Source organism: Pleurodeles waltl, chromosome 2_2 (genome assembly GCF_031143425.1).
Source record: "Pleurodeles waltl isolate 20211129_DDA chromosome 2_2, aPleWal1.hap1.20221129, whole genome shotgun sequence".
Taxonomy (NCBI): Eukaryota; Metazoa; Chordata; class Amphibia; order Caudata; family Salamandridae; genus Pleurodeles; species Pleurodeles waltl.
Genome location: NC_090439.1, coordinates 1,072,367,273 through 1,072,387,620, shown reverse-complemented (window position 1 = coordinate 1,072,387,620; position 20,348 = coordinate 1,072,367,273). Strand labels below are relative to the sequence as shown.

General features: G+C 45.5%; 1 long non-coding RNA gene across 1 annotated transcript in view; it reads left to right on the top strand.

The window, feature by feature from the left end:
* The window catches only part of LOC138282859 (uncharacterized), a 68,226-nt gene extending 51,004 nt beyond the window's left edge, over positions 1-17,222 (top strand). The window contains exon 3 of the long non-coding RNA XR_011201014.1: positions 16,633-17,222. This is a non-coding gene — a long non-coding RNA (uncharacterized lncRNA). The remainder of the gene's footprint in view (positions 1-16,632) is intronic.
* The last annotated feature ends 3,126 nt before the right edge of the window (positions 17,223-20,348 follow it).

Below are 20,348 nucleotides of genomic sequence, written 5' to 3'. Positions count from 1 at the left end.
GGTCAACTTTGACCATTTACAACATGTCTGGCAGGGGGAGGCTGATGAGGATGTCAGAGGATGAGTTAGGTAGATTTGTGTGATGGTTATGTCACTACCTACATATGATGCTAGAGATGGGTGGCCGGGTCATCCAGGGATACTGGACCGAGGCCAGGCAGCTGCGTTGGGGCAAGGTGCTCCATCACCTGAAGAGAGTGTACAGGAGCAGCAGGAATGAGGACCAGCTCAAGCATCGCTGGGCAGATCTGATGGCCAGGAAACAGGATCTGCTTGATCACTTTGGTGTTGAGATCGGCGGACCTGTTGGTGAGTCTCCCTTTGGCATACTATTTACTGTTCACTGCTCTTGAATGACTGTAGCAGATGAGTTAGAGTGCTGCATGCAATGCTTGTGGACAGGTTGTATGCAACCAGAATTAAATGTATCTGCACCAGTCTAGACCTGGAGTTCACATGTCCAACCATGATACCAATGCAGGTGAGATGTCTGGTGAGTCCTGCACAACCATCACGTAGGCACACATTTCAGAGGCCATGGCGACACCTGTGTCCCGGCATAGTGTCATGTATGAAACGCCAAGGCACTGCCAATCTACCATACTTTCCCTGGATTGTGTCAACAAAGTTGGACAATGCATGTATAGTGCAACTTTGTCATCATTTAACGCACATGACCCCTGCCCCTGCCATAATGTTAGCAAAGGGGGCTTACCTGCTTTAGGGGGCAATATATATGGGGCATTTGATACCATTAGACAACCTTGCCACATAAGTCATGGATTAATCAACCCATGATCATTGCAGACTTAAAATTGAGCGGCATGTCTATCACAAAGTGCCTCTGGGTGCTTTGCAGGACAGGTCAGAGTACCTGAGTAATATGTCTTGAAAAGCGCCAGGGTAGTGTCATGTTGTTTTACACAACTCCCCATTATACCAGTTTGTTCTATAGATGGCCCACATATGGTTGTTGCAGGGTGTAGCACTACATGAGTCTCTGGCCCAGTGTTAGTGTTCAGATGTGTGGCACTTATTCGCCTGAGTGTCTGTGTCATTGTGTGATCGTAGTGGTGTGTCTGTTGCACTGTTTTCCTCTGGGATAACTAGCTCACTCCTCTCAACTAGTTCACACAGAAATTTGTTGTCCACTCGCAGTGACTGTGATATGACACTTTGGACCTCATTTTGTACATGGTGGGATACACCGCCGGCAACTGTGCTGACGGTCGACAGAAGACCGCCAGCGTGGCGAAGCCCCCGCCGGCCCTATAATGATTTTCCCGCTGGGCCGGCGGGCGGAAACATTGTTTCTGCCAGCCGGCCAAGCGAGAAACAGAGCATTTACATTGACGCCGGCTCAATGTGGCAGTGCGGCAGGTGCAGCAGCACCCATTGCGCATTTCACTGCCCATAACTCGGGCAGTGAAACTCACGACGGGGCTGTGCATGGGGGCCCCTGAGTCACCCATTCCGCCAACCTTTCCCTGGCTGTGTAAACCACCAGGAAAAGGCTGGCGGAAAGGGACTCATAATCCGCAGGGCATCGCTACTTGCAGCGCTGCCATGTTGGATCTGAAATGCCACCAGGCTGCCTGGTGGCGGCAGCCTGGCAGTGGTGGTGTTTCCACTGTGGTGTTTCCGCCACAGTCATAATAGGGTGGGCGGTCCATGGACCGCCAGATTCAGAATGAGGGCCTAAGTATGGTTTTCCATTCATGTCTTACAGGTGGACCTGCCCCCTACACAATTGGCGAAATGGTGCGATTTGGGGACCCAGATGTATCCAGTAGGTGTGATAATGTGTGTCCTGTGAAGTAATCCAGGGTTTTGTGTGAGTGAGTCCTGTGTGTTGATGCTGTGATGTGATAAGCTGTCCAATGATCAGATATCAAAGTAGGCTGGATGCTGACATTATGGCCCTTTTAAAGGATCCCCATGCACCACCAGAGGGTCACATCTTGTGAGGCACGTGGTGCACAATGGCCAGCATCATGTACACAAGGTGTAGACAAGCCACATGAAGGGCCATATTGTAAGAAGCTCTGAAGGCTCCAGGTTACCAAGTAGAGGAAGAATCCATATATAACACAGGAAAACGTAGTGTGTAGTCACTTTATTCAATAAAAGGATCCATAACGGCAGGCAGCACCCTGTCAAGTCCCAAGCCAGTGACCAACTGTCAAGAGCTGGCTCTAGAACCTTACAAAGCACTGACGCAGTCATAGAACAAAACACAACAAAATGGAACAGAAGAGTTAAAGGGAAAGAACATATTAAAGGGAAAGAACATATTATTACATCATTTTCCCCCTTTAACAAAACAACTAAAGAAATACAAAACAAACTTTAACATTAGTCAATGATATAATCATCAAACCTTGAAGGCATTTTAATTGCCCTATTGCTACGACTATACTTCTGCACAGATGAACTACCAAAACTTGAATTTTTTGTGTTGATACCCAGTGAGGTCATTTCATTAGGCAACATACTAGTTTCTGTTCTTGTAACGTCCACAACTTCATTTTGTAGTCCATCAGCAGAATCTCTGTAACGTAGAGTACTTCCACTTGTAGGAGAAGATGCAGGAACATCATGATACAGCAAACCGTTGGAAAAATCATCACTCCTATCCAAATATACTTCCCTGAATACCTGTACCTGTCTGTTGGTGATGGGAATAACACTGTTACGGTTCCACCACCCCTTGCCCTCCAACAAAACAGAGGCTTTTGTCACTTTCAATACCTTCACTGGTAGAGAATATTTTGATTCCCCTTTTGTAACTCTTTGAGGTTTTCTTATCAGACCCCAATCATGGACGTTTATATCCCTGTCCTTGACTTTATGTCTTTTATCATAATTCATCTTTTGTATCAATTGTTTCTCCAATACCCAATTCCTTACATCACTTATGGCTACATTGGACTTATTAAAATCATCCATAAGCGAATTGGCTAACCAAGTAGGTAAAAGCTTAGATTTTGACTCTCTACCTCTGAGGAGACAAAAAGGTGAAACCCCAGTGGTAGTGTGAGGTGTATTTAGATAGGCCCAAATGTTTTCCTTGAGGAAATCTCTAACATCGCGATTACTAGCTACAGCAGTCTGAATGCCTTCCTTCAAAATTCTATTGGCTCTCTCCACCAAACCATTTGAGGCAGGACTGTACAAAGCAACCTGCAGATGTTTGATGTTGAATTTTCCTAAAAAAATTGCCATTTTCTTAGAAGTGAAATGAATACCATTATCAGTCACTATCACTGATGGGGCACCTTCCAAATCAAACAAATTGGATAAAAATGTAATTGCGGATTCAGTGTCTGTGCTCTCTACAAATGAATAATATATCCACTTTGAAAAGTAGTCAATAGCAACCACAAGATACCTCATATCTCTAGCTAACAACAAATATACGGACCAGAAAAATCTAACGCAATTTTTTCCCATGGCTTGAATGGTGGAGTAACAGTATGCAAGGGTTTAATATTGTTTTTCCAGTGTTTGTCAGACACCACACATGAAGAACAATAGTTGACAAACTCAGCCACTTCTTTATCCATATTGGGCCACCAATACTTCATCTTGAGCATTCTGCATGTGGCAGAAACTCCAAGGTGACCTTCGTGTGCTATCTTAATTAATTGTGGTCTCAAATCCTTTGGAGGTACACAGACAGACCCCCTCATACAGAAGCCATTTTCACATGATAATTCCATATCAAGTTGGTTGTATGTATTCATTTTGCCACTATATTTATTTTTATTCGGCCAACCATGCGTGACATAATAAAGAACTTGCGAGAGGACCACGTCATTCGCCATGGCCAACTCCCATTCCTCTTGTGTGAACAACCCATCCGAATCAGAAACAAGGTCTAGAACTCCCACCACACACTCCACATCTCGATTATCCGTAACACTAGTAGTATGTGGCAAAGGAAGTCTTGATAAGCAATCCGCTCTTACATTCTTCCCTCCAGTAATGTATTTGGCTTCTAGATTATACTCTTGCAATTTAGATAAGAGTCGCACTAATCTAGCGGAAGCCTTACCAAGACCATCGCCTCTCAATAGGAATACTAACGGCTTGTGATCAGTAAATATCTCGAAATTAGTTCCCCAAATATATGTCTTGAATTTTTGAACCGCCCAAACACAAGCTAATGCTTCCCTTTCAATAGTGCTTTAGTTACTCTCAGCACTAGAAAGTGACCTAGATGCAAAAGCGATTGTACATTCTTGACCATTCTGCAACTGCCCAAACACCGCTCCAAGACCCTTAAGGCTAGCATCAACCGTTATAAAAGATTTACAATTGGGAATGTAAGGTTTCAAATTTGGGCTAGATGCGACAATGTTTTTGATATTCTCGAACGCATCATTGACTTCCTTGTCCCAGACAAACTTGCACCCCTTTTTTAGTAGTGACCGAAGAGATTGGACAATTATAGCAAAACCATTAACAAATCTGGAGTAATATTCACACAGTCCAAGAAAAGAACGTAACTTGTCTTTGTTTGACGGATAAGGGGCTTTCATAAGGGCTTCCAGATTGCACATTTTAGGTTTGATGTTCTCAGCAGCTATAGAATGCCCGAGGTAGTCTACACTTTCAACTAAAAAGTTGCATTTTTCAGTTTTAATAGTCAAACCATAATTTTGAAGTATGCCAAAGACTTCATTTAGTGTATGCTCATGTTCTTCTATAGTTGCCGTATGGATTAGAATGTCATCTTGGAATGCGCAAACCCCTTTAATGTGTCCAAACAATGTGTCCATCATTTTTTGAAAGACACTCGCCGCTGAGGCAAGACCAAAAGGTAATCTGAGGAATTTAAAAGCACCAAATGGAGTCACTAAAGTGGTTAAATCTTGGAAATCATTACTAAGAGGAATCTGATGGTACGCCGAATGTAAGTCAATGGTCGAAAAGAACTTTGAATTTCCCACTGTGGTAATTAGTTCTTGTATATGGGGTAAGGGGTGACAATCCACTAAGATATTTTTATTGAGAGATCTCAAGCCTACACATAACCTAAGATCTCCATTTCTTTTCTTAGTAACTACAATCGGAGAAACCCACTCAGAAGCATTTGTGGGAGAAATAATATTGTCTGTCACTAACTTTTTGAGTAACTTACCAAGTTGGTCTCTGATAGACAGCGGGACTGGTCTTACTTTATGAGAGACAGGAACAGCACCATCCTTGAGTTTGATAGTGTGCTCAAAGCCTTTGACATTCCCAACTTTGTCAACAGAAATGTTGGGAAACTTACAAATATAATGTTCTGGAACAATGTTATTGGGAACAATGTGCAACACAGACTCACCCTCATCTATGTATGGCCTCTCACCTAACTTGATAGGATCCTCCTGCCCTGGGCACAGAATAATGCCTAGACGTGCTAAGTCCTTCCAGCCTAATATGTTCCTCCCCTTCACAGCCACGTAGATTTTAGTAACTGTAGGCCTTCCCATCACTTCTAATTCAGCATAGAAAAAACCCAACAAATCGATGTCCTGATCCCCGAATGCTTTGGGTGCAATATCAGCTTTTTCTAAATTCTTAGTGTCAGGCCATAACTGAAAAAATGTTTTGTCTGCTAGAATGGTGATGGGAGCACCGGAGTCAGCCATTAGAGGTAAAACTCTAGAATCAACTTTTGCTTCACAAATAGGACCTTTGATATGTTCACCCACACCCCTTCTGCACTGATTAGGGAGATCCACACTAAGAACAACATTAGATAGTCTGTTAACACAGACTCCTCCTCCGCATTCTCATTATACACATTACTGATTTTTACTTTGGACCCAGAATTCGAGTAGAAATTTATTTGTTTGTTTGCAAACAGCTTGGAAATGGCCAATTTTGTGACGCTTCAAACATATTTTTCCCAGGGTAGGACAAACAGGATTGTTACCCAAATGATTATGAGAACCACAACGGAAGCAAACCCTACCATACTGGGGTGGTATTTTTTTATGTTTAGTTGGTCTCTCTCTGACAAAACTTACAGTTGTTTCATCTCCCACTTGATTCACATTCAAATGTTCATTACGTCCAGACCCAACGTTCTGCCCACACACAACTTTGGATGAAACAATTGATCTCTCAATCGCCTTAGCTAAATCCACCACTTCATCTAAGGATGGGTTGCGACAAGCAAGTAAGCATTCTCGAATTTTCTTGGAATAGCAATAGAAAACAAATTGATCCCTAATGTACATATCAACAATATTACCAAAATCACATTTTGCTGCAAGTACACGCAAATTAGCTAAAAATTAGTCCACAGATTCATCTGCAGATTGTCTGCACATAGCAAAGTTGAATCTCTCCAGTAGAACATTTGAGTCATAAGAAAATTGTTTTTTTATCCTCTCCTTTCCTTCGATATAAACATCCCACACCACATTATCACCAGAAGGAGGTTGAATTGTAGGCAGATTGTCGAATATGCGCTGACCAGCAATTCCCAGATGATTATATAGAAGCGCTAACTTCCTAGATGGTGAGAATCCAATGGCGTCTATCGCTGACAAGTAATTTTCAAAAATTCTCACCCATTCGTTCCATCTAATTTCTGGTTTACCAGCCTTTTGTAAGAAAGGAGGTGGTTGCATGACTAACTGATTCGAAGCCATAATAGAGAGTGTTTATATATATATGTCTATTCCAATATATGTAAATTCCTTTGCTACTTTGTCCTGCAATAATAACTTTTTCCAAACAAATAGTTCACTTGCTCCTGAAGAACCTGGAGAACATACATGCAATGGTGCTGCAACAAAATATGCTCAAGTTACAAACAAGCCAGAAAGTTTGTCACAAATGTTACCAGGCAGAAGATAGAGTTTTTTTTTTTTTTCCTTTTTCTTGCTAGGAAACAAAGTTGCTCTAATCAAGGAAGGCAACGTCTGCACGTCCACAGTGACAGAAATAATAGCAAACAACGTCTGACAACGCGTTCTCAGGCCGGGAAACAGCGTTGTTTGTTGCTAGGCAATATCCGACTCACACACGCGTACACGCACCAGAATGAACGCGTCCTCAGCCCGGGAAACAGCGTCGCTAGTCGCTAGGCAACATCCGACACACACGCACTGGAATGAACTCGCGCTCGAGCCTTCAAAGATAAACACTGTAAACGCTCGAGCGCTTCCCGATATCTCCTCACTTTTCCAAATATACTTTTAGCTCACAAAATATGTAGACAGAGCCCGGGGCTAATCTTCAATGACGTACAGCGGTGAATTCTTCCAAACGTAATACGCAGTGCAGGCGGTCAGTGGATCACGCAGTCGATGATACAGTCGATGACACCCCACTCCTGGACCAAAAATGTAAGAAGCTCTGAAGGCTCCAGGTTACCAAGTAGAGGAAGAATCCATATATAACACAGGAAAACGGTGTAGTCACTTTATTCAATAAAAGGATCCACGACGGCAGGCAGCACCCTCTCAAGTCCCAAGCCAGTGACCAACTGTCAAGAGCTGGCTCTAGAACCTTACAAAGCACTGACGCAGTCATAGAGCAAAACACAACAAAATGGAACAGAAGAGTTAAAGGGAAAGAACATATTATTACACATATGTGACTCAGAATCACAGAGTGCAACGCTGTGGGAATATTGGTAGTGGCACACTCCATCATTCTCACAACACAGGTATGCACCATAATGAACCCAATTTGGTGCATCCCTGTATTGTCATAAAGATGGAGGACTGGGCTGGCAATTGTCCCCCAGCATGGCACCCCGTCTTTTGCACTCCATGTATGTTACACTTATGTGGAATGTAATTAGCTTGCATGCAGGTCAAGGCTAAATATGTGCTGGCATGGAAATGGGTGTGTAAGGAATAGTAGTGGCAGATTAGGTATTGATGGGTGTCTACACCTGGACACATGAATGTAGATGTGAGGTGTCCTATGGATTCTAGCTTTCTAATTCTCAGCCCTCCTAACATATGGTCCACTCCTTGAGTCCATGTATGCGTGGGCATGCCTTAGTGGATGACCAGGACAGTTGAGGCGATGGATTGCATGGCCATCCCCCCCTTAGGCTCAGGGGTAGTCTAATACCAAATTTGTAAGTAAATGTGATGCTCACAGTGTAGGTGACAGTCATATTGATCAGGCTAGCATATGTACTTATCAGCTCTGACCCCTTATGGTTACCAACATCATCCAATCCTCCCATTAACATGTCCAAGTTCCTGGTGATGTATGGTTGTCAATAGACACAGATGATGAGGAAGTTTGGGCCTGATCTATGTCAAGTTTGCACGTTTGCATTATTCTTTAGAATGCAAAAGCAAAGCACACTTCCATATGTTTGGTTCATTTTTGCATTTTGCGTCGCCTTAGTGTCAATAAAATTATGGTAAGGCAGCATTGTCATTACATTTATCAGGTCCATTGTCTTTTCTGGAATGGAATGTGAGTTGGAGTGCATGTGTAATTAGATGTAGCAGTGTAAGCTACTAATCTGTACAGACTCCACACAATGCTGACACTGATGGTTGCCTTTCTCCATTTCACAGCTGCCAACATGAGCAAAGATGAGCTATGCGCATTCCAAAAGAGGACAGTGAGGTACCGCCATATCCTGGCAGTGGAATCTGACTTCCGTAGAATGGCTCACTGCTATTGTGCTGAGAGGGCAGTGGGGGAATGGCAGGCATTCCCACAAGGGGTCCCCACAGTGGCAAAGAGGGCACCGCAAACACATGTCTCCTCAGCAGTGCAGGGGGGCACATCTGGCACCACTCCCACTACCTCGGTTGCAACAACTTCAACTACAACAGTGCAACAGCCCACACCACCTGCTGCCATGGACACGCAATTTCTGCAGGATCTGAAGAGGGACGTTTCTCTGATCCTGAAACGTTTGGACAGTTTGGAGAAGGAGGTGGCTGCCAACACCAAAAGGCTGAAGTATATTAAAAAAAACTGAAAAAGGCCAAACTCTGAGTTAATCTGAACTGCCACCTCCAAGTTCTGTCCCTTCGCTTCTGCTTTTAAATTATGTTTTATTGTGGGTTTTAGGGGGATAGTGTTAGGTTAGTGTAGGTATGTAGTTTAGTTAAGATAAATGGATTTGGGGGGTGGGTTATTTACTTATTACGTGTTAATTGGTGGGTGGGTAGGTTGAGGGTAATTATGGGGTATCTATGTGTTTAATACAAAATACAAAATACAAAAAAATATATGTATGTTTAGATTTAGTTAGCATATGTGTAATATTAGTATATGTTGTCCTGCATGTGTCCTGTAACTTAAGGAGGGAGGTGGACCAATGTTTAGAGTGTGGAGTTAAATGTGTTAGTTAAGTTTAGCATAGGGTAGTTAGATTTAGTTGTTGGTTAAGTACAGTTAGAATAGGTTAGTTTAGGATAGGGTACGTTTTATTCATTTTTTAGTTCAGTTTAATACTTAATAAAACAAATTGGCTACTCCTATACATTTTGTGCCATATGCTAGTGTCTCGGGGTCTTGTGTGTTGGCCTAGGGATTCCATCCTGCCTCCTGATCCCTCTCTTGACATGTGCATCACCTATTGACAACTGAGCTGTCACATTGGCAGCAACAACACATCTCCTTGTCCATGCATCTGTCAAGGTGACTGTTAACTTTGTATTGGACAGGGAGGTGTGGAAATTCAGCTGTCAGTGTTTGGGTCCTGTGTAGGAATGTTGGGGACTGTGGCACATCTGACAACAGCCTACATTTGAACTCTATCCTTCAAAAGTGACTGGTGGCAATCACTAAGGAGGTTAGGTGTCTCTATTTCACACCAATGTGTTCTACTAGTACACCCAGCTGACAATATCGCCCGAGAACTGTTTCGCAGCCATTCCAGCCGTATGTAGTGAGTGAAGCATACATGTGTTCATTCATTTTTTACATACTCAGTGAATTGCTTGTAGGGGATGAGACCAGATTTGACATTTCTCATGTTGGAACCTTGTGTGTAGGTATGTGCCCCTATATTCCTGCACTCTTGTACTGACACTCTGTGACTGATGACATGGTTACACACATCACAATTCCTAAGCCCAGTAGGTGTGTCACAATACACAAAGACATGCTGTTTGTGTAGGAGGTGTTTATTTACAAATGTCGTAGTGCAATATTTACAATGTCCAGGTCAGTGACCCCATTTGTGAAATCCATACAATTGTGACACAACACAAGTCCAGGGTTGAGGGACATGTCATGGGACATGCTTTGGTGAAGTGCTGTTAAATGCGGAGGAACTTGAATTACCAATTGGTAAGTGAGAGACAATGACAGTCCATAGCAGACAGGACAACAGTGTGTCGGTGAAGAGTGCACATATCCAACTGTGCTAACACTGGCATGATCTAAAGCACAGGACAAAGGAAAACACTGCCCATGTGGCATGGGCTGGTGTTACTGGGAACTCGTACGAGTAAAGATGATCTGTTCCAAATCTTCTTCCTCTGATGTGTGTGGTGTTTCCTCTGCCCCTAATGGTGGCGGTGGGGAGGTAGAGGAGGCCACACACACTTCAGTGGTTGGATATGTGGGCTCCCAATTCCCGGCAGCTGCTATCTGTGGAACAGCATATGGCATCACTGCAGCAAGGAGGAGCTGCTGATTTTTGAGGATATCAGCTAAATCCCGGTGGTAGGCAGCTATGTCTGCCCTGAGGGAGGCCACTTCCCGGTGCATGGAGTCCAGCTTGCTCTCAATCACGCTGCTGCCAGATTGGGAGGGCAGTTGTTGTGGCCCCTCCCTCATGGCAGCAGCTATGTCCCTCGGACACTGTTGGACTCAATGCAGTGGAGAGTGTGGGACGGTGAGCCTTGTTTGGCTGCAGTCTGTTCATTGGCCATAGCGAAGCACATGCGCATACCCTCTAGGCTGGCTGCTACAGTCTCCCTCCCCACCCCCACCCCCACCTCCTTGGCCAGCACCCGCTGGACTCCTACCACTGTCCTCTCAAAGTTGGTTCCCGGGTCCTCGGAGTCCTCACCTGTGTCAGTGCTGGCAGGTCGTACTATTGGGGTGTTGGGTGGGGTATCTGGGATGGCTGCTACATTATATGTCCTCCTTGCGACTGGAGGTGGTATCTGGAGGGATACTAGGACTTCTTTGAGGGTCTCTTGGTTTATGGTTGTCAGCTGGTCATCCAGGTCATCCAGGTCATCCAGGTCATCGGGGTACTCCAGGACAGGCAGATCAGCAGGAGAGCCATCATCCTCTACAATGAGATGGTGTAAAATCAACCTTTCTGTGTTATGGCAGTTGGCATGTCAGGTCACTGACTTGCTATTGGAGGCTCATTGTTATCTTACTTCCCAAACATTGTTTCTGTACATCATGGTTGCATTCTATCAGCCCTTTGCCCCCAACTGAGTGTCACATGAGGGGAAGGTCAGGTGGCGCAATTGGCTACGTCATATCTACTAGATATATCTACATCCTTTTGGCGGCTTGACACCATCTTGTTATTGTCAACCCTCCCTATGCATCCATTTACATGGTAGTGCCTTGCAATGGGTGTTGCAGTGGTCAAGCCACAGTACCACACATGTCAATATGGCTCTGTCTTACATGTTTCACATACACCTGTGCGGTACTGGGACATTGCACCACCCCAGGGATGGCATTGCCAAGACACTATGCTGTTGTTTCCTTTGATAGCTCCTCATGTTGATGTATGTGTATGTGTGCTGCATTGCACAGCACACATGGCCCTAGGAGATTTCCATGTCGTCTTCTGTCTGTGCTGGAAGGTGTGCCCTCCTACACAACTATGATCTCCCCCTCAATGCAGCCATCCTTGCACTATGATGCACAAGATACAGCATAGTGGCAGTGCAGCTACCTTGACACAGGCACAGGGGTGGACCCAGGGATGGCCAGCATGGGTAAATGTTTTTGCTGTGTACATCATTTTGTATATGACAGTGCCTGATGTTAAATTATTTCATGGACATAGCCAGTTAACTGAAGTTGAACTTAGGTCAGGGCCTTGGGCTAGTTTGATGTTGATTCTGCAGGTAGTCATACTGGTCCCTCATTACAAGTGTGGCAGTCTTATGACCACCTGACTGCCATTGTCTATATGACCACCCCGAACAGTGCAGGTGGTAGTGGCACATGTTGTCAATGGGGACTGCCCCATGGGCCAATGGCCTGGCACTGGCAGGTTTCTAGCAGCTTACAGACTGGCAATACCACCTGTCTTGTGACACCAGACCAGTATTATGATCATCGCTACCCTCCAGGTGTGTTCCCGCTTTTCCACCAGCCTTTGCATGGCGGTAAAACCCCCATTCAAAGGTTGGTGGTAATGTGGTGTGGTGTGCCCCTGGGTGCCCCTGCACAGCCCATGCACCTGGCATGGGCAATGCAGGGTTCCCATGTCCTGCCCCTTTGCCCTTTCCACTGCCTGATTTGCAGGGCTAAGAGCAGCATGTCCTGTCACACCCAATACACCCCAAGACTGGCACTGACTCTATTTGATCCATCAACAATGTCGTGCTAAGTGCCCCACAGAGCTACCATGAGCAGACAGATTTCCACTCGCCATCCCAACGTGTGACTCATACTGCCAACCGCAAAGGGTACACTGCACTGGCAGTCTTACCAACACTAGACTTGCCCATGCACCATCCCCACCCGTCAATGTGGAATTGTACACCATTATGTTCACAGTCATACACCATGTTGTGTATGTGTCTGTTTATTTCCCCATTCCTATGTATCTCACATGGTTGTGTCAGAGTTGTTGTGGGCTCAGCCTGTATCTGTTGTGACCTACAGTTTGTTATCTGTGGTACATATTTTCTGTAGTGGCCCATTTCTGATCAGCATCAAGATGTGTGGTTCCACACTACACCAGTTTAGTTGCTCTGGGTAGTGGTATGTTTCTGGTGATATAGGACCACCCTGCTCTTCCCCCGTGCCTGCTTTGATTATTTTTGCCTGCACCCAGGGGGCATCCTCACTGCATGATGGAGTGGTGGCTGCCTTATGTGGATGTGTTGTTAATGCGCAGGGTGGTGATGCTACCGGCACATGTCTGGGTACTTTTGGGACGGTTGCAATGAATTGTCTGCTGTAAGATGCAGCACACATATGTTTGGGCAATGAGGCAAGGCAGTTGCAAGGTGTTACTGCAAGGGACACCACCATGATGTAACTCCAGGAATGGTATTGATTGAGTTCGTGTTGCGCCGCGACCTGCCGCGGCGCGCTCGGAAGCTCTGAGTCGGGTCGCGGCGGCCGCGGTTCAGCTCCTGGGCCGCGGTCGCACCACACTCCTTTCTTTTGTGCGTTTCCTCGCACGAGGCCCTGGGGTTTTCTCAGGCCTCGGCGAGCTCAGAGTGCGGCGCAACCTGGGAGCTAGTGATAAGCCTTCCCCCCACATTGGCACTTACCTGGTACTTTGTTTTCTTCTGTTCTTTTCTCTTCTGTTTTTGCTCTTCCTTTTATTCTCTGTCTCTTGTTGGGTGGAGCCATGTTTTTTGCTCTTTTTTTTCCCAGCATGTCTTTCTCTTCCCTGCATGCATCAGGATCCCTATCTAACATGGTGACTTCATCTATATTCCTATGGTAGTTTTTCCCAAACTAACATGGCGTATTTTTCCTTCCTGAAGGTCACTTCCTGTTCTTGGGTATATAAGGTCTAAGACACTTGGGGGGTCATTCTGACCCTGGCGGTCATGGACCGCCATGGCAGAGGGCGGCGGAAGCACCGCCAACAGGCTGGCGGTGCTTCCGTGGCATTCTGGCCGCGGCGGTACAGCCGTGGTCAGAGACGGGAAACCGGCGGTGTATCGCCGGTTTCCCGCTGCCCTGGGGAATCCTCCACGGCGGCGCTGCTAGCAGCGCCGCCATGGGGATTCCGACCCCCTTACCGCCATCCTGTTCCTGGCGGTGTTCCCCGCTAGGAACCGGATGGCGGTAAGGGGTGTCGTGGGGCCCCTGGGGGCCCCTGCAGTGCCCATGGCAATGGCATGGGCACTGCAGGGGCCCCCTAACAGGGCCCCACCAAGATTTTCAGTGTCTGCCAAGCAGACACTGAAAATCGCGACGGGTGCAACTGCACCCGTCGCACCCCTTCCACTGCGCCGGCTCCATTCGGAGCCGGCATCCTCATGGAAGGGGCTTTCCCGCTGGGCTGACGGGCGGCGTTCTGGCGGTCGCACGCCAGCCCAGCGGGAAACTCAGAATTACCGCGGCGGTCTTTTGACCGCGCAGCGGTATTCTGACGGCGGTACTTTGGCAGTCGGCCTCCGCCGACCGCCAAAGTCAGAATGAGGGCCTTGATCTCCTTGCGCTGCAACACTTCCTTTGGTGGTGATCACGCTCCGTGTTTTCCAGCTTTTTTGCCCCTTTTTCCTGGCCTTTCCAGTTATATATTTTTTTTAATTGAAAACTTACCTTGCCTGTGCCTTTTTGTTGTTTTAGGGAGTTCCAGCCTTGAGGTTTTTTCCTTCAAGTTTTATCTCAGGGACTCCTTTTGGGAGGCACTGACTGCCCTGACATTCCCTTGTCAGCAGCACCGTGGCTACCAGAAAGGGTCGCCCATACCTCAGCCAAGGCAGGACCAAGACCATCCTGCAGATAAATCTGGTAAGCGACAAGTCAGCCGTGACACTTCGTAGTCTCTGATGTCTTGGTCGTGTTGGTAGGGTTAATTTGACTAAATGCGAGGAATGTTGTGATGACACAGCCAGGGGCACAGTCATTAGACATGCCATCCATACCATGTGCTGCATATGTACATGTAGGTATTTAGCCCTGGTGTTTCACATATGTCCAAGTTGTGTATGTGTTGTGGTGCATGGCACTACCACGGCGTAGTTACATGTGTAGCTCACATCAGCATGGTGCAACTTGCTTCATGTGCAATGTGTCCCTCTGCGCTCCTTTGACATGCATTGTGTGTGTCCTATGTGCCTCCCCCTTCTTGAATTTGACAATTTAGCATTAATTTCCCTTGCAACTTAACCTACATTTGTGGTGTTTCCTGGTAGTCTGCGCCGTCCTGCGATTCCAGTGACCAGTTCCTCCGGGATGACCGCTGCAACCATCTCCTCCATTTAGTCCAGGTCTTCTTGTGGTGCTGGACTACCACCTCCAGTTTGCAGTGCTGCCTTCCTTGCCATTTTTTCCTTTGTCCTTCGCTTGCAATCATGCTAGCGTTTCTTGCACTCGGTTACGGTTCTCCTCACCTCTGCCACACTGTTAATCTTGTCTACCATCTGCTGCCAGTTTGCCTCTCTCCTGCCAATTGGCAATTTGGAGGTGATGGAGAGTTGATGTTGATGCTCCGTCACCTCTCTCACCAGTATTTGATGCTCCTCTTCACTGAAAAGACGCTTTCTCTTTTTCTTCTCCCTCCCCTGGGTCTTGTGTGTGTCCTCCTGGCTGATTCCTGGTTGATTGGGGTCACCCTAGGGTCTCTCCTGGCTTTCTGGCTTCTTTGCAATGTTTTCTGCATTAGCATCTAAAGTTGACGCTAACACGATAAAAAATGGTGCATTTCCATTTTGCGACATTATTACTGGTCGTAAAACAGGTTAGTCATTTTTCCGGCGTTAACGTCATTTTGCCTTACGACAATGCACAATGGTTAATGTCAAAAATGTTTACTCTAACCTGTTTTTAGCGCCACCCAATGTCATAGTATAAATATGATGCCCGGATGGTATTAAAAATTGGCGCTAGCCAGCGCTAAACTTTTTGACGCAAAACTGCGTTTGAGCAGTTTTGCGTCAAAAATTATAAATCTGCATCTAAATCCCTTTCAGTAGAGACCCAGCTCCTTTCTCCTGACACTGGACAGGTCCACTGGCTGAAGGGGAGCGGTGCTTGTGTACCCTTTCCTATCTGGATAATACACACTCAACCTTTACCAGTGGATGAACTCTTGTGAACAAGCTTTTGAGGAAACACCAACTGTAATTAAACAAATTATCACTATACTGAGCCTCGGTCACCATTTTGTGCTTGTGCTTTTAATGATGCTCTCGTCTCCTGCCCCTGTTGCTAATAACAGTGGAGACCCCCTCCCTTTACCTGATTCTGGACAGGAATACTAAGTAAGAAGCCAGATGGCCTAAGACGTATTCGGTTGGTGGATCTAGGGGCTCCCCTTTGACGTGGCAATGTTTAGGACAAAGTTATGCTAATTTTTTTCTGACCTGGATAGTCTGTGTCCATTCTTGTCAGGGCAACCATTCCAAGCTTGCATGTGCACTTATCATACATGGCAACGTTTTCCAGCTGGTAAGTGGGAGAGTTTGAAAACAAATGGAGGAATGTATTTCCCCCAATGGATTATATTCAAACAGAGGCAATTGTACGTGAGAGTCGCCTTAAAAAATCATGAGTCTCACATCTGAATCGGGTCCATTGGCATGCATGAGTTATGCTTTCACCTCTCACCCATTTGCTTATAATGTATTCCCCTGTGGGGGGACTGCTGGTTAGACTCCCTGGCTATGCCAAAATCACAAGGCTAGCAGGCGCGCAACCTGTTTGGTTCCTTGGGCAGCGGCTGTATTTGGAACTTAGATTTCTCTTTCTGTTCTTTTTTGATGTGTTTGTCACTTTATTTGTTGTTTATTTGATTTTCAGTTGTTATCGACACAAGGAATTCCTCTTCCGGGTAAGCGCAGTACAGACGTCACCAGCAGCTTTGCGTCCGGTCTACCATTTTGAGACGAATGGTCCATCCACCTGTCTCAGATGCCCGAATCCACATCCAACAACCAAGTCACCTGAGGAATGACTAACAACGCCAGAAAATGGAAAACTAGACTTTTGGACAGTAGCGTAAGAAAACTTGAGAAGGGGGGGCTGCAAAGTAGATGGAGGCCCCCAAACCAGCACCTAGTCAGGAGATCTTAAGCCAGGGGCCCGCTGCCCGTGCAGTGCACTGTGCTGAGGGAGTCCCCTGGAGCTCGGGCCACCTGCACTGCTTATAGAACTACTTACAAATGTACTAATGATATGTTCTATGGTCGTATGAGAAAAATATTTTTTGTAACTACTCGATTATATTTATATGTAAACCACTCTAACGACTGTGTTCTCTCACTAAGTATCTGTGTTCTATTTTTCAAGTCTAGAAAACGAATTCAGGGGTGTAAGGGCTTGCCCTCTTTAGAACGTCAGCGTAATGACATATCTACAGTTTAATTCTCAATAAATTATTTATTAAATCACCTCTTGGTTTTAAATCTCCTACTTCAATTTCAGGTTTTTTTTGGCACTATTTTTAGCTATCAGAAATACGTCTATAGCCAGGGCCACTGGAATTATGCAACACAGGAGGAGGGCCGAATTATGTGGAAAGACTAACTAAATCATGTGACAAGAAAAGGCAAATTATGCGGCATAACGTGACACATTTTGTGTTAGTATTACCTCCTTAGTTTTGCACGTTAACACTCTCTGGGCAAATATTTCGCTTCATTGGTACCACTTTGACACCCAAATACAGAAATAGGCCACGGAAAGGTGACCAGTCAACCTTTGCGAAGAGCCTTCCACTGGGCAGCAGCACCTTACCATATTTTTAGTACATTTTTACTGTTAACATCTGAAGACTATGAAGCCAAAAATGGATTATGCGGCAAAAGAAGCAAGTTATGCAGTAAACACTACAAACTCTCATAATTCTAGTGACCCTGCTTGCAAATAGTTTATGTATTATCTTCTAAATCAGGAAGAACGAGAATATGTGCCTGCTTCCCTGCACAAAAGTTGCATCGTTGCTAGTTGTCTATACTATACCGTTGATTTGTGCAGCAGATGAGGAATTACTTGGCAAATCCATAAGTATTGGGAAAATATTGTGGCCCCAGAATTGCATAATTCCTGTGGCCCTGTCTATAGCCAGAAAATAAATTGCTAGAATCCGTGAGCACCAGCATAGTCACTTCCAAAGCTGACTTTTAACATTTAGGCGTGGACATAGCAGAATTGTAAATAAATGCGCATGCCTTCCTGGAAAATTGCATTTTATTGAGTAGCATGGCCAGTTCTGCAGCAGCGCCAGGTGTTTGCCCATTTGATTGTGAGTGCTTTGGGCGCAGCCAGGGTCGGGCGCGTGCCTCTCCTTGCCAGGCTCCCTGGATGCTGCTTTCTGGCCCGGAAGTGGCTCTGTGCAATGAAGCGTGAATAACGAAACAACAAAAAAGGAATTAGAAAAGGAATGCATTTCATTAAGATGCCTTATGCAAGCCGGCGTTGTGTATTGACCGCGGCAGATGCGTCCTTCCATTTCACTGTGAATCCCTTTGGTGTTTATGACATCAAGGTCTGCTGGGCGGGTTCAAGCCACCAGGATGTACATCCTTGGTCAGTGACCCGCACGTGCGGCGTCGGGGGCAGACGGCGGAACAGGGTCTGTATTTCCAGACCTCTCGAGTTGTCTCAGGTCCTCGCAGCGGCGTAGCCAGGGCCCTAAAGCAAGCACGGAAGTGCCCACCCTCGCCTGGTTTGGTTGTGAAAACAGCTAGTGCTGGGGTAGAGTGAGACCCTCAACGGTGCCACTGCACGCGGTGCACTGTTGGCATCTAGAGTACATCCCTGTGTCGAAATAAGAAACCATGGGGCAGATGCACTAAAATGTACTAACATTTACTATCAGTTTGGGTTGGGTGTGCATTACCAAAGTGAAGCAAACTGGCGCAAAATATTTATTTGGAATGTGTTTTCCAGAGCAAAACATATTTTATTTTGTAAAAGTAACTCAAACTAGAGCTTTGCAATGCTTTGTATTACTTTGTGTCAAGGGGATATTGCATGAGTGGTGCGTGGACTTTCCCATGCAACCAACAACGGTTTTTGACATAAAACCCTATCTACCAGCAATGGGAGACAATGCTTTGTGCCAACAAATAACCCTCTTTCTGGAAATGTTTTTATTTCTCCAAAGTTTTCTGACTTTGTATGCAATGAGCAGCACACATCTAACTTTAAAGTTTGTCCAAGCATAGTATTTTGTACTGGGAGGTGACCCTTCTGGTACAAAACCTGTGTCAGACATCACACAGACACCTTTGAAGAGTGCGGCACTAGGCAGCACAGCATGCATAGAACCAGACCAGATCAGGAAGTTTTCTCTTACATTGCTCCTAAAGCGTGGAACAAACTCACACTCCACATCAGAGCCGCCCGGCTCTTAAATTCCGCAAGAAGGTGAAGACCTGACTTTTCAATTAACCAACCTACCATAGGAAGGGCTAGACACACACACCTACTCAGCACTATGATGCCCACATGGGTGATAGTACGATTTACAAATCCACATAACATAACATTGGCCTGGGGAAAAGAATTATGGGGTTCAGTATTTCCTTTGAATTCTGGTGTGTGTAGTCCAGACTTTATTGGATCCTCTATCTCACCCTAATAAATCAGTTCTGAAACATAATTTGGCTAAACCAACAAATGATTTTAAAAATGGATGGTCTGTTCCTGCACTGAAATGACTGATATCTCATCTCAAAGCACAGAAACTTACATCATAAAAGGTAACACATCAGAACTTTTACTTGGGTTACTAGAAACATGGCTATAAGAAAATGCTATTGGAAGAGATAAGAATCTACTTCAAGGGTCAATATCAATAGGTGAAAAACTTCTGCAGACTTAGAGACTAGAGCCAGGGGTGTAACAGAAGCCCCTGCAGTCACTATGGTACAGGGGGCCGCACTCCTTAAGGAGACCCCCAGTCCTTCAGTCGGCACCACTTAGGCCAATGTCAATGAATCTCAGTGAGATATGGGAGGCTCATGGGGCCCTCATCAGATTCTGCAAAGGGACCCCATCATTTAGCACTACGCCACTGACCACAGCAAATTCTGGTAATACATCAGTCGGCTGGATGACATTGCTAGCTTGTCCTACGAGAACTGGATGGGGATATAATGCAGAAAAATCACCTGCTGACATTTTATTGTACCCAATAAAATTATGTTATTAACAAATATGTTTTGGGGGTGAAAATCAATTGGTTGTCAAGGATGGACCCCACTCCTGGCAAGCCTACAATTAGTAATGCAGAGCCCAGACATATAGAGGCAGAACAAGTGCAATGAGCACCAAGCCAGCACTTAAAATATTCTGATCCATTGCAGCCTGTGGTCCAATTAGCATCCTAGGGTCACTTCATTAAGTTTGATTTAGAAAACTGGGAAAGTTGGCTTATTCCCAGAATCATGACATGGCTCCACATTGCACTGGGGGCCAGAGGTAACCCATCAGGTACCGCTTAATTGGTCAAGTGGATATTGATGCCAGAGCATATGCTAGCACTCTTTTAGGAGAATTAAAAAAATGGG